Source organism: Mytilus galloprovincialis, chromosome 6 (genome assembly GCF_965363235.1).
Source record: "Mytilus galloprovincialis chromosome 6, xbMytGall1.hap1.1, whole genome shotgun sequence".
In the NCBI taxonomy this organism is placed as follows: Eukaryota; Metazoa; Mollusca; class Bivalvia; order Mytilida; family Mytilidae; genus Mytilus; species Mytilus galloprovincialis.
This window is the reverse complement of record NC_134843.1, coordinates 21,257,639-21,268,553: the sequence shown is the minus strand read 5'-3', so window position 1 is coordinate 21,268,553 and position 10,915 is coordinate 21,257,639. Positions and strand designations below refer to the sequence as shown.

The window sequence follows — 10,915 nt, the reverse complement described above, 5'->3', positions numbered from 1 at the left end:
AAATAAATCATTAGAACAACGGAATGATTCATCAGGTATAAGATTTTGTAACGGAGGGGGTCGGTGACGACACCTCCCGGGACGTGTAGTGGCCAGTACTTCGCCCCTATTCGACCATTGGGATACCTGATATCAGATTATGGCTGAACAACAAACAATTAATAAAATGAAACTATATTTTATTCACAAATGTACAATAATTGCATTAATCAAAGTCGGAAAGAAAACAGTAGTCAGAAAACTTTCTTAAAAGGAGTTCAAAAATAGAGTTATTTCAAATGTAAAATGAAAAATAAAGTGTTCCAAGAGTTAGTCTTATAAGTAAAATAAAGTAAATTTGCTTCGCGTTGTGTTTTAAAGTTGTATAATTGCACCAAAAAGGGGTGACTAACTCTGGCGAACTGCACCGAAGTGGTGGCTAACTCTAGACTCGAGTGGTACTAATTTTAGTTCCGGCGAGTATTTGGAGGCCTGTGCAAGGCCGACTCCGACTGAATAACTAATTAAATCCTAATCTGGTCATTAAACAGGGTAACTTTAGCTGAAAAGGTATAAAGGAAAACTTGAATAAATGAATATTCTTAAAACATTATAGAAATATCAAAGTTAAATACTAAAACAGTTAAATTAACATTCTTTACTTTTATCCTACTATATTTAAATCAAATTAAACCTAAAATAAACATTTGAATACTAAATAATTAATCTGTCCAAATTAAGGGGAATTAACCTAAGCATATCAAGGCACATCTATTACAATTTATTCAGTTTATGCTTGATTGTTAGTTTAGGATTCTCTCCGTGGAAAACTTTTACAGAGTTTAAGCAATCAGAAAGCCCTTGATATAAGACATATAAAGCTTATAACGTTGGACACAAGTCCTCTTTTGTAATCAGCAAAAAAAAAAACACGTTGGAAATTGTTAATTACAGTTCGAATTCGTTTCCTTAATCTTTTATAATTATGTAAATTAACTGGTGACTATCTGTTACATAAGTCTGATAATTATTCTATAACATATTATGTAGTCATACAAATGCAAGTCAGACAGTTCATATTTCCACAAACATAGACATAACGAGCGCAAATTGATCAATATATGACAAGATATTTGATTTATTGTTTAACAATAGTTGACTGAATAGTTTGAGGAGATATGAGAGAGAGAGAGAAAACAAATATCTTAAGAAGTACAATACATGTACGTGTATTTTATGTCAATTCTGTTGATTTGAAAAATATACAGAATTGTAACGTTGGTGTCGGAATGTGTTGAACGTTTTTTTTTAAATAATAGGGAAACTTAGCATGTCTTTATGCTTTAAAGTCAAATAATGAAAAAACCGAACTCCGAGCAAAATTCAAAACGGAAAGTCCTTAATCAAATGGCAAAATAAAAAGCTCAAACTAATCAAACGAATGAATATCAACTTTAATTTTCCTGACTTGGTACAGACATTTTCATTGTTAAAATAGTTGATAAAAACTGGTTATATGACTAGCCAAACCTCTCGCTTGTATGTCATTCACATAAAAGTCCATTATATTGACAGCGATGTGTAAACACAACAAACAGACATAATATGTAAAAATGTCACTCCACTGCATTGTATCATAAGTTTAGGGTTATAGTATATAGACACGTTAACCAATTACATCTGTTTTAGTTGCTCACTAAATTTGACAATAAACAGCTGTCAAGCAAGTGAGATATTTAGCTAACTTTAAATCAGGTTGACCAACAATTATCCTCGGTAAACCTTTGCATCTAGTAAGGAATAGAACATTCGATATAGGCGAGCATTTGATCTGCCAGATTCCCTCTTTCGAATTGTCTTGGAGTTTGGCATTTTTGTTAATATTTTTATACATGAACAATGATAACTTTCTTTAACTTGTATATAGAAGTTATAACAATTCATACATTATTCATTTCCATTTCAATAATTATTCTAAATTAAAACACAAATTAGTAAATTTGCGTAATTTGTTTTTTTTTTTTTTTTTTTAAATGTACAATTTAAATGATTGATTGATCCTGAACGTCAAACATTACATATTATATAAACGAAGCGTGGAAATTTATCGATTATGCAGTCAACAGAAAAATAGAAAAAGGAAAAGACTTTGAAACCGCAGCATGTTTTAGGCTAGAGGTAATTTGGGTCATATGATTAAATCATGCTTGTACAGAACACACCGAGATTTTGTATATATTAGCTGAAAGGGTATCGCAGTCCAATAATATGTAACTACATGTATAAAAGGACACAGTTTTCTAATGTCAACCTTATGATCTAATTTGTCCGTTCCGTGTGAATTGCACAGAGAAGCCGCATTTACCAAATTTAAAGCCTTTGATTTAAGGATGTATTCTTCTGACTTTTCAGTCTCGTTCAGTCTCGTTGAAATCTCGTTCTTGAATTATTTCCAAAACATGTGATAGAAGTAGAAAATATCAATGAATTTTTGAAATATTATAATTAAACATAACTCAGTGAAAAATTGTGTATTTACAATGAACGGTTTTTGAGTAATCCAGTTTTCAAATTTTACGACCAATCAAATCAGTATTTTCAGCCAAAATTTTGAGAAAATGGGTAAGGGATACAAAAAATGATTTTACAAGAATCATGTACATCTCATATCATTTTGGTCTTTTCAAATTTCTTAGATATGTATTTTTTTTAATCATTTATATCAAAAAAGTTGAAATAGTATGCATTTTGTTCTTAAACCTGAGAAAAATCACAAAAATACAAAATTGACAGCATGGTAAATTTTACACAAAAAAGCTTCAAAATATGATAAAACTTTCTTATATTAACACTTCCTATAGTTTTTTTACGTAAAATTTATTCAGATTGGTCCATTTCATCTTTATAGAAAATATGGAAAAAAGTTTAATTGTGGAACTGTGATTTTTTTCACGATAATAGCCCAAAAATAGGTAAAACTCGATGAAAAATGGGAAAATCATCAAAATTGTGCATTTTCAAAGGGCCTCAGCAAAAAAAGAAGTGCACCACCATATGATTTTTTCTTCACTAATTATTTTGTTACAGTCCTATAAACTCAAAAATCAGGTTAAGAAAAAAAGTTTAATTCTAGAAATTTTTGACTCCTCAGAGGTGTACATCCTTAATCCAACTGTGACTCTTACAAATGCCTCCCAGCAATTCTTATAGACATTCATAATTAAAATAAATATGGTTCGTATTGTTCAATTTTAAGTTTACTGCGTATACGTAGTTTGTTTTTTCATCCTTTTCCCTTTGTTATATTACATAATGTTTTCAACATGGCCTTGAAGTCACAAAACTTTCGAGTCAGTTTTTTGTACTCGTACTACAAAATCAGCCAATCAAAATGTTGGATTTCATATTTCGAGCATGCTTTTTTGTGCTCCGAGCACTGAGCAAAGTTTTATGACTTCAAGCATTGGTATCATCTCACTCTTCTTCTCAAACAATGTTCAGACACAACGTGAATGCATATATACAATATTCAGAGCATGTTTGATTATCGAAAAGTTTCCCCGATGTTGTGGTCACACCATTAAGGTTTTATACTGGATTTTTTAGTCATTGGATAATTTTAAAAGATGTGATATTTCTGTGGGACAAGGTATACCTTAGATTAGTTTAAAGCTACGTTCAACAGAAAGATTGTCCACCCTTCACTTGAGCCATACACATCTTTTTTTCAAATCCAAGCGGATCAATCGTTGTTTCTCCTACAGATTGGCGTGTTCTGAAAAAAAAATAACATCAAATTTGAATATTAGGGTAAGAGAGTGCAACCCGATGTGCATTTTTGACTATCATAGTCATCGGTTATTATATTATATTATATATTTATTACTTGCTTTTATATATCTATGTCTTTCAATTTTAATATTTTTAAAAGAGAAAAACGCATGATTTCATATCTCAATACTTTGCCTTACATTAAGAATAACTTTTATACGGGGAAAAAATCTTTCTCTGCACATAGATAAATATGCCTCAGTCTTAATGGCATATAGTCAATAACACAGTTTAATGCGATTTAATTATGTAAACATTAACGATAAAGACATAGGCAATGCTCTTGTTACAAGAATGGTAAGGACAAAATCGTTACTCGTTATTTTATATAATATAAAAACAATATAGCTTAAAACAAAACATATGTTGTTTATTGTAATTGCTTGAGAACATTCTTACAGTTCAGAAACTATTACTATCAGAGATTAGTTATCTAAAACATCATCGCTTCTAATTTTATTGTATTTCAGTCATATACTTTTCATCTAAAAATTTGGATACGCAATAACTATTCAGAGGGCTTCATGTGGGTTGTTACAAATTAATATTTCCGTGTTTTTTTCATATAATTTTTTTTTTTTTGAATTTTTATAATTTAACTACTTTTGTCAAACCTAACCTGAAAATTTATTAATAAAATGTATAATTTTTCTCTTCTTCAATACTCATGAAATTTACATATTTAGCTAAGTCTTTCAACAAATAATTTATTTATCTAAATATTCACTGCATTTTAAATATGTTATCAAGGCACACCAAAAAATAGGGGTAACGTGTACTTCCAAATGACACAATGTTAAACCCTTCTCGAATACCGGTAACATTACGCGATTATCCTGTGTGTTATTGTATGTTTACGTTGTTTACATCATGTCCTGACAACGTTTGCTAGGATGATAAATGAAACACGGAAATATTTAGGTTTATATTTTCTAACTTATTTACACACCTGTTTCTGACACTGAAATTTAAATTGCTTTAAGCTCATTTACCTACGCAATTCTCTACACAAAAATCTCTTTTTCATAATAAAGCTGGATTTATCCTGAATAACCATAATGAAAATAGTGTCTTGTATGCTGATATTAGCATCCTGGTCATCAGTTTGTTGCTATAAACACAAAATCACAGGTAAGAACTATTACTTATTATTTGTATAAAACAAACGCATCAAAGATACCAGTGTAAAATGTTTGTACGCAAGACCAGCCTTTCGTTTACATAAGACAAATCAGTAATAGAGTGCAATCAGATGGAAAATATAAGATAAAATTGAGCATCAGGGCCCACAATTCCCAAAAACGTTTTAAATGATACTATGTATGGCCAGTGGAAACCACATTAAGTTTTTGAATGGAAACAAGCTAAATCAATCTCCAAACAAAAACGTTTAGATTAATATTAGAACGAAGTCCAGCGAAACAGATGCGTGATCCAATGGTTATCAAAAAGAGTATTAATTTCCTGTTTCACTATGTAGTTCAAATGTTAAATGCAATGAATATACTTCAAATAAAGGCAACAGTAGTATACCGCTGTTCGAAATTCATAAATCGATACAGAAAAAAAAACAAATCCGAGTTACAAACTTAAACTGAGGAAAACGCCTCAAATATAAGAGAACAACGACACAATAGAAACACAACATTAAAATGTAACACACACAGAAACGAACTATAATATAACAATGGCCATGTCCCTGACTTGGTACAGGGCATTTTAAGAATAGTGGGTTGAACCTGGTTTTGTGGCATGCAAAACCTCCCGCTTTAATGGTAATGTTAATTATAACATTAAAATGACAACATTACATGACAGGACTACAATGCAACACCCTAGTTAACACACTAACACGTGCTTGAAGAAAACATCACTTGATATGAAACATAGTTATAATAGTTCGTGCCAAAAAGGCAGACAACAGTCTAAGGTCACAAATGGGTCTTCAACACAGCGATAAAATTCAGCATCCGGAGGCGGGCTTTAGCTAGCCTAAAAATAAAGAAAAAAACAAAATATGAATACTCAATCAGATCTTTCCTTTGCTAAAATTCACAAAAGACCTCATTTGAAAAACAACTTTTAAAATAAACCTTATGTACATTCAACATATAACATTTTTCTTTCTTTTATAGGAATAAACAGACAACTAAATCCTGTAAAACTCGAGAAAGATCTTGTGGAATGGCAACGTAATAATATTGCCACTATTATTCCAATTCTGACAGATATCGCATGTGAGGCATGCAGCAAAATTTCCGACAAAAAAGACCGTGAAAAGTGCAGTAAGAAATTTTGTCTGTCAAGCGGAACCCATGCTATGCGACATTCAATTGACGTCTCCATCATCAAAAGAAAAATTCACATTGACATTTTCGGTAATAAAGGACTTCCCGTGGACAAAACACAGGGCGTTATTGCTGAATTAACAAATATGTTATGTTCGTTGTGTAGCAAGATAAAGGACCCAGTGAAAAAGAAGAAGTGCATCACGAAATTTTGTTTAAAAAGATCACTTTCTCTTGTTCAGGCACATAAAAGGATTAAAACAAAACCAAAACTTCACGTTTCTTCCAGACATCCTTACAAAAGATCAAGTGTTATATCAAAGAACGCAAAATATTAATTCAGGTTTAAAAACTATCAAGTAAACGTTTTAAGTAGCGCGAAATTTTGAAATTGATCACTTATTTATATAAATTGAACCACCAAAGAACTATCAACTTTGAACTGAACAAATACAAGTTTTAAATTGGAAATTTTCTAGTGTTGGAAGTGCGAAATGTAAGACTTAAACCAAAAACAAAAATCAAGTGGCAAGTACAAATAAGAAAAAAAAGAATGTCCTTTTCTAAACAATTGAGAGTGAGAAAAATAGATAGAGAGAAAGTTTAACTATGTTAATGGTGCAATATGAACACCATTGAAAATGAATATCATTTTGTAATGATTTTTCCAGCCCATAAAAATTTGCGTCTAACATTTTTGCCTAAACATTGTTGTTCTTGGCCTAATATTTTATCACTTGTTCAAAAATTTTCAAGAACTTTGGTATTAAAACTTTATCGTTTGTTAAATGAAAACTGGAAACTACGATCACAATTGAAAAAAATGAATTATAAGGTACTATTTGTTTAATTTGGTTTTTTTTCTTGTTATTGCATTATCTTATATGCTGACTTGCAATAAACTATTGGATGTTAATAACAGGTTGTATAAATAAAAAAAAAGACAATAGGTTTTTACAAACATTCCTTAGCAAATATCGGGTGTATCACAAGGTTGGTATTGATGTTCTCAAATGTATTCAACGTATTCCTGCAAGTTGACATTTCAAGTTTCATGTTGTTACTTGTCAATATTAATTTTTACATTTTTTAGTTCAAACTTCAAAATAGCAGACTGTCCCTATCCGTCTTTTTTAGGACAACAACTAAATAAGATAACTTCTCAATGAATCCTCAGTTTGGAAGAAAAGTTAATTATACTTTTCTTGGTTCTATCTTCCTTTGGAAAAATTAATCTTTTACGTTTCAATATTATTGGATTGATTCTTTTTACATATTACTAGATAATACTTTGTATAACGAAATCATACAAGATGGATAAGCGATGCATCAAAGATGACATTAAACTATGTAAATGAAGTACTTTGCATACAATATATTACATAAGATTATATAGTGTGAAGATAGACACAGGGAATAAATCGTTGAAAAGATGTTTTTGATTTTATTGTCAGTTTCATATTTCCAGTTTGTCCTGCCTTTAGTTGTAACTGAAAATGGTATGTATCAAATAATTTTTAAGTTCCAGTATTCACAGGTGTACTATCTAATGATTTAAAAAATAAAAATTTTAATTACATGTTTTTTTGTAATATTAAACAAAAATTACACGGTGTTGATTGTTTTCAATAGGCTCTGTTTGCTTTTCAGCTCTTCAAATTTTTAATGTTGTGCTATTCAGTATTTTGTTCTCTTTCCTACTCTATTGAAGATCATTCAAGATATGCGTAGTGATTACACAAGTAATCATTTCCTAAATCAGCCCAAGGTTGATTTTGCGTATAGTGGCCTTTTAAGGTTTCACTGAGAGTGCACCCAGTTGACATGGATATTGCCAATCCAGGCGGCAAGTTTCTATCTTGATATCGGTATAGATAAATAAGCAAGTAGATAAATCATTCACCGTTCATTCCAAAGAAATAAAAAGATATGGTATTGGTGCCAACGAGACAAATATTCATTATATATACAACACATATCACTGTAACACTAGATTCAATTTTAAAGAAATTGTCACTTAATTGTGTCATTTATTCCGTGCACATCTTATTTCGAGAACAAATGTTAAAGTATGACAAGGCCACTTTTTTGGTGGAAAATCAAAAGATATTATAAGTATTTAAAAGTAACACCCTTAATATATATTCATAAACATTATCTTACAGATATCTGCAGTCTGCATTCAAATTGTTGAATTGTGTCCTTTGTATTTGCTTTATGGATTCACATTTCTGGCATTGACACAAAAAAACCTCAGTTTGCCATATTTTCAGTTATATTCAAATACCAGTCAATGCTTTCCCAATGCAATTATTGGCTTCAGGATGGTTCAGATGTCATAATTATTTTACAAAACCTTTTGACATGGATGAATGGCGGGAAATTTGAATTGTCAATGAATCAAACTTGTGTAATATAGGAGCATACATGTTCCTTTGCAAGAGGCAAGCTACGGGTTCGTCCGTCCATAGCGTCCAAATGAGGCAATGTTTCAAGAGTTTGATCAGCATAAAGTTGTAATCACTTTAGAGTATCAACGCATGTTGTAATATAAGAAAGTTATTTTTTACAACTTAATCATGACACTGATGACTGCAATGTTTTTAAGCGATTATTGAATTAAAATTTTCAACTAACTTATTCGCTGCATTTGAAAGTGAAAAGTAACGCAAATTTAAATCGTCACGAATATGTGAAACTTTGCGATCTTTCGTCATATAGATAAATCAAGACACTGAGAAGATCGGGAAAATAGATCGCCGAGAAGTGAAGAAGTAAGCACTCAAAAAATAGAATGCGTGAAAACTAGTTGGTTTACAGTATTCTAGACATTCTACTAGAAAAAAACTTTTAAATTTTTTTAAAAAGTTCTCAATTTACCACTCTAGTCAGAAATTTGAATATTGTCTTTTTTTGGGTTACATTACCAATAACGTTCTCCGAAATAAAATATTCATACCATGTAGTCATCTGTCAAAAGAAACTGTCGAATTATTGGAATCTCGCCAATGTTTTCTTGTGCTGTGGTCATTTCTTGTATCCAGGTCTTTAATTTGTTCGTGTTTGTTTGCTTTTATAGTGATTAAGATTATAAACAATGTTGACTGATGTACCCTTTTTCGACATTTTATTCATAATGTCTGTATGTTTTGTTCAAACATTGTTTTCCATATAATCGAATTGCATGCGTTTGTGATACAAGTGTGAGGTTTACCTAGCTATAAAACAACGTTTAATCCACCATTTTCTATAAAAAGAAATGCCTGTAGCAGGTCAGAATATGACAGTTGTTTTCAATTCCTTTGATCGGTTTGAGATTTTGTTAATGCAATTTGAATAAGGACTTTTCCATTTAAATTTTCTTTCGAGCTCGGAATTTTTCTTATTTTACTTTTTACTTAGAATTCGATTTGTAATTTGTATAGGTATAATGCAATATTATGTTATTATGTTTTGTAGAAGCAAATTCAGCACTACACAAACATGAACTCCGAGAGGAACTCAACATTCAGCCCAATGACATACCTGATGTGTTTGATGAGATAAAACATATACTGTGTAATGATTGTTCAAACCCAAATAATAAAAAGGAAATATGTCAAAAGAAAATTTGTAAAAGATCAATCACAAAATTAAGTATAGATAATGAAGAAGAAATCGATCATGAAGAAGAGGATGAAGATCCTGGTGGCGAGGGAAAAATAGAGACATACTTGTCCAAGCAATCAACAGCTGCAGACCGTTGGCCTGTAATTTTTGCTCATTTAACAGACATGATGTGCCAACTGTGCAGGGATATAAAAGATCAAAAGAACACAAACTGTGTCGTGCAAAACTGTCTAAATCCTACAATCGTAAATGGAGATGGATAAAATTGACAAAAGTCTTTATTTGAAAAAATAGAATGTTTGTGAATTACAGTTAAATCTCGAATACGAGTTTCGCCTGTATATAAACTTAGTTAACATTTAAAACGGTATATCTAGTATTAGGTTGCCTCATTCAGATAATGAATGATTATGTATGGAGCATTCTGTGATAACTGCTACTTCATGGAAAGTTTTTAGTCTATGTAAATATGGAACGAAATTAAAAAAATGTACATGGAAATTTTCATAAATGTTCCATAGTACTACTTTTCATTTTTATTAGTGTTCGCTATTTTACCCTTAAAGAAAATCTTATATAGTTTTGTACACACATATAGCTTTCTCATCGTATTTATTTATACTATACATTTTTTTAATCCGAATGCATATTATGTTTTTCGGAACAATTGTAAAATAATCAACATTTTGAGTCGCAGGCAGTTTTTGTATGACCACCGAAAATGATTATTTCTGTGCATCTTACGATTTTTGTTTTGCCTGCATTCTTAATTTTAGCATTTGAGAGTCGAAAATATTAATATTTATAAGAGTAATATGAGAAATTTTCTCTTGGTTGACGAATTGATAGTTCAATTCAATGGTACTTATATAATTACTTGTAGACAAATAACAAAGAGAAGACGGTATTCAATTTTAAAATGTATTTTTGAATTGGATGACTTAAAAGATGGTAGATTTTCAGATAATTTATGGATACCTTTTACTGATTTCATTCATTTCTTTTTTATCATTTAAACCTAGGCCCAGTTTAATCACTTTGCATCATGCTTGTGTTAAATATAAAATTGTCGCTATTTACAAAATTTTCCTTTGATCTTGCTGACTGATAATTTTCTTTTTCAGCGGAGTCGAATGATATGAAAATTATATTTAAATTAATAACGTCGTCATAGGTAAAATAGCAATAAACAGATTATCATTGGTCAT

General features: G+C 30.5%; 1 long non-coding RNA gene across 1 annotated transcript; it reads left to right on the top strand.

Annotated features, from left to right (window-relative positions):
• The first annotated feature begins 4,686 nt into the window (after positions 1–4,686).
• On the top strand, positions 4,687–10,251 carry LOC143078035 (uncharacterized). Its single transcript, XR_012979012.1, has 3 exons — positions 4,687–4,941; positions 5,946–7,597; positions 9,558–10,251. It is a non-coding gene; the product is annotated as an uncharacterized LOC143078035 (long non-coding RNA).
• Positions 10,252–10,915: the final 664 nt, after the last annotated feature.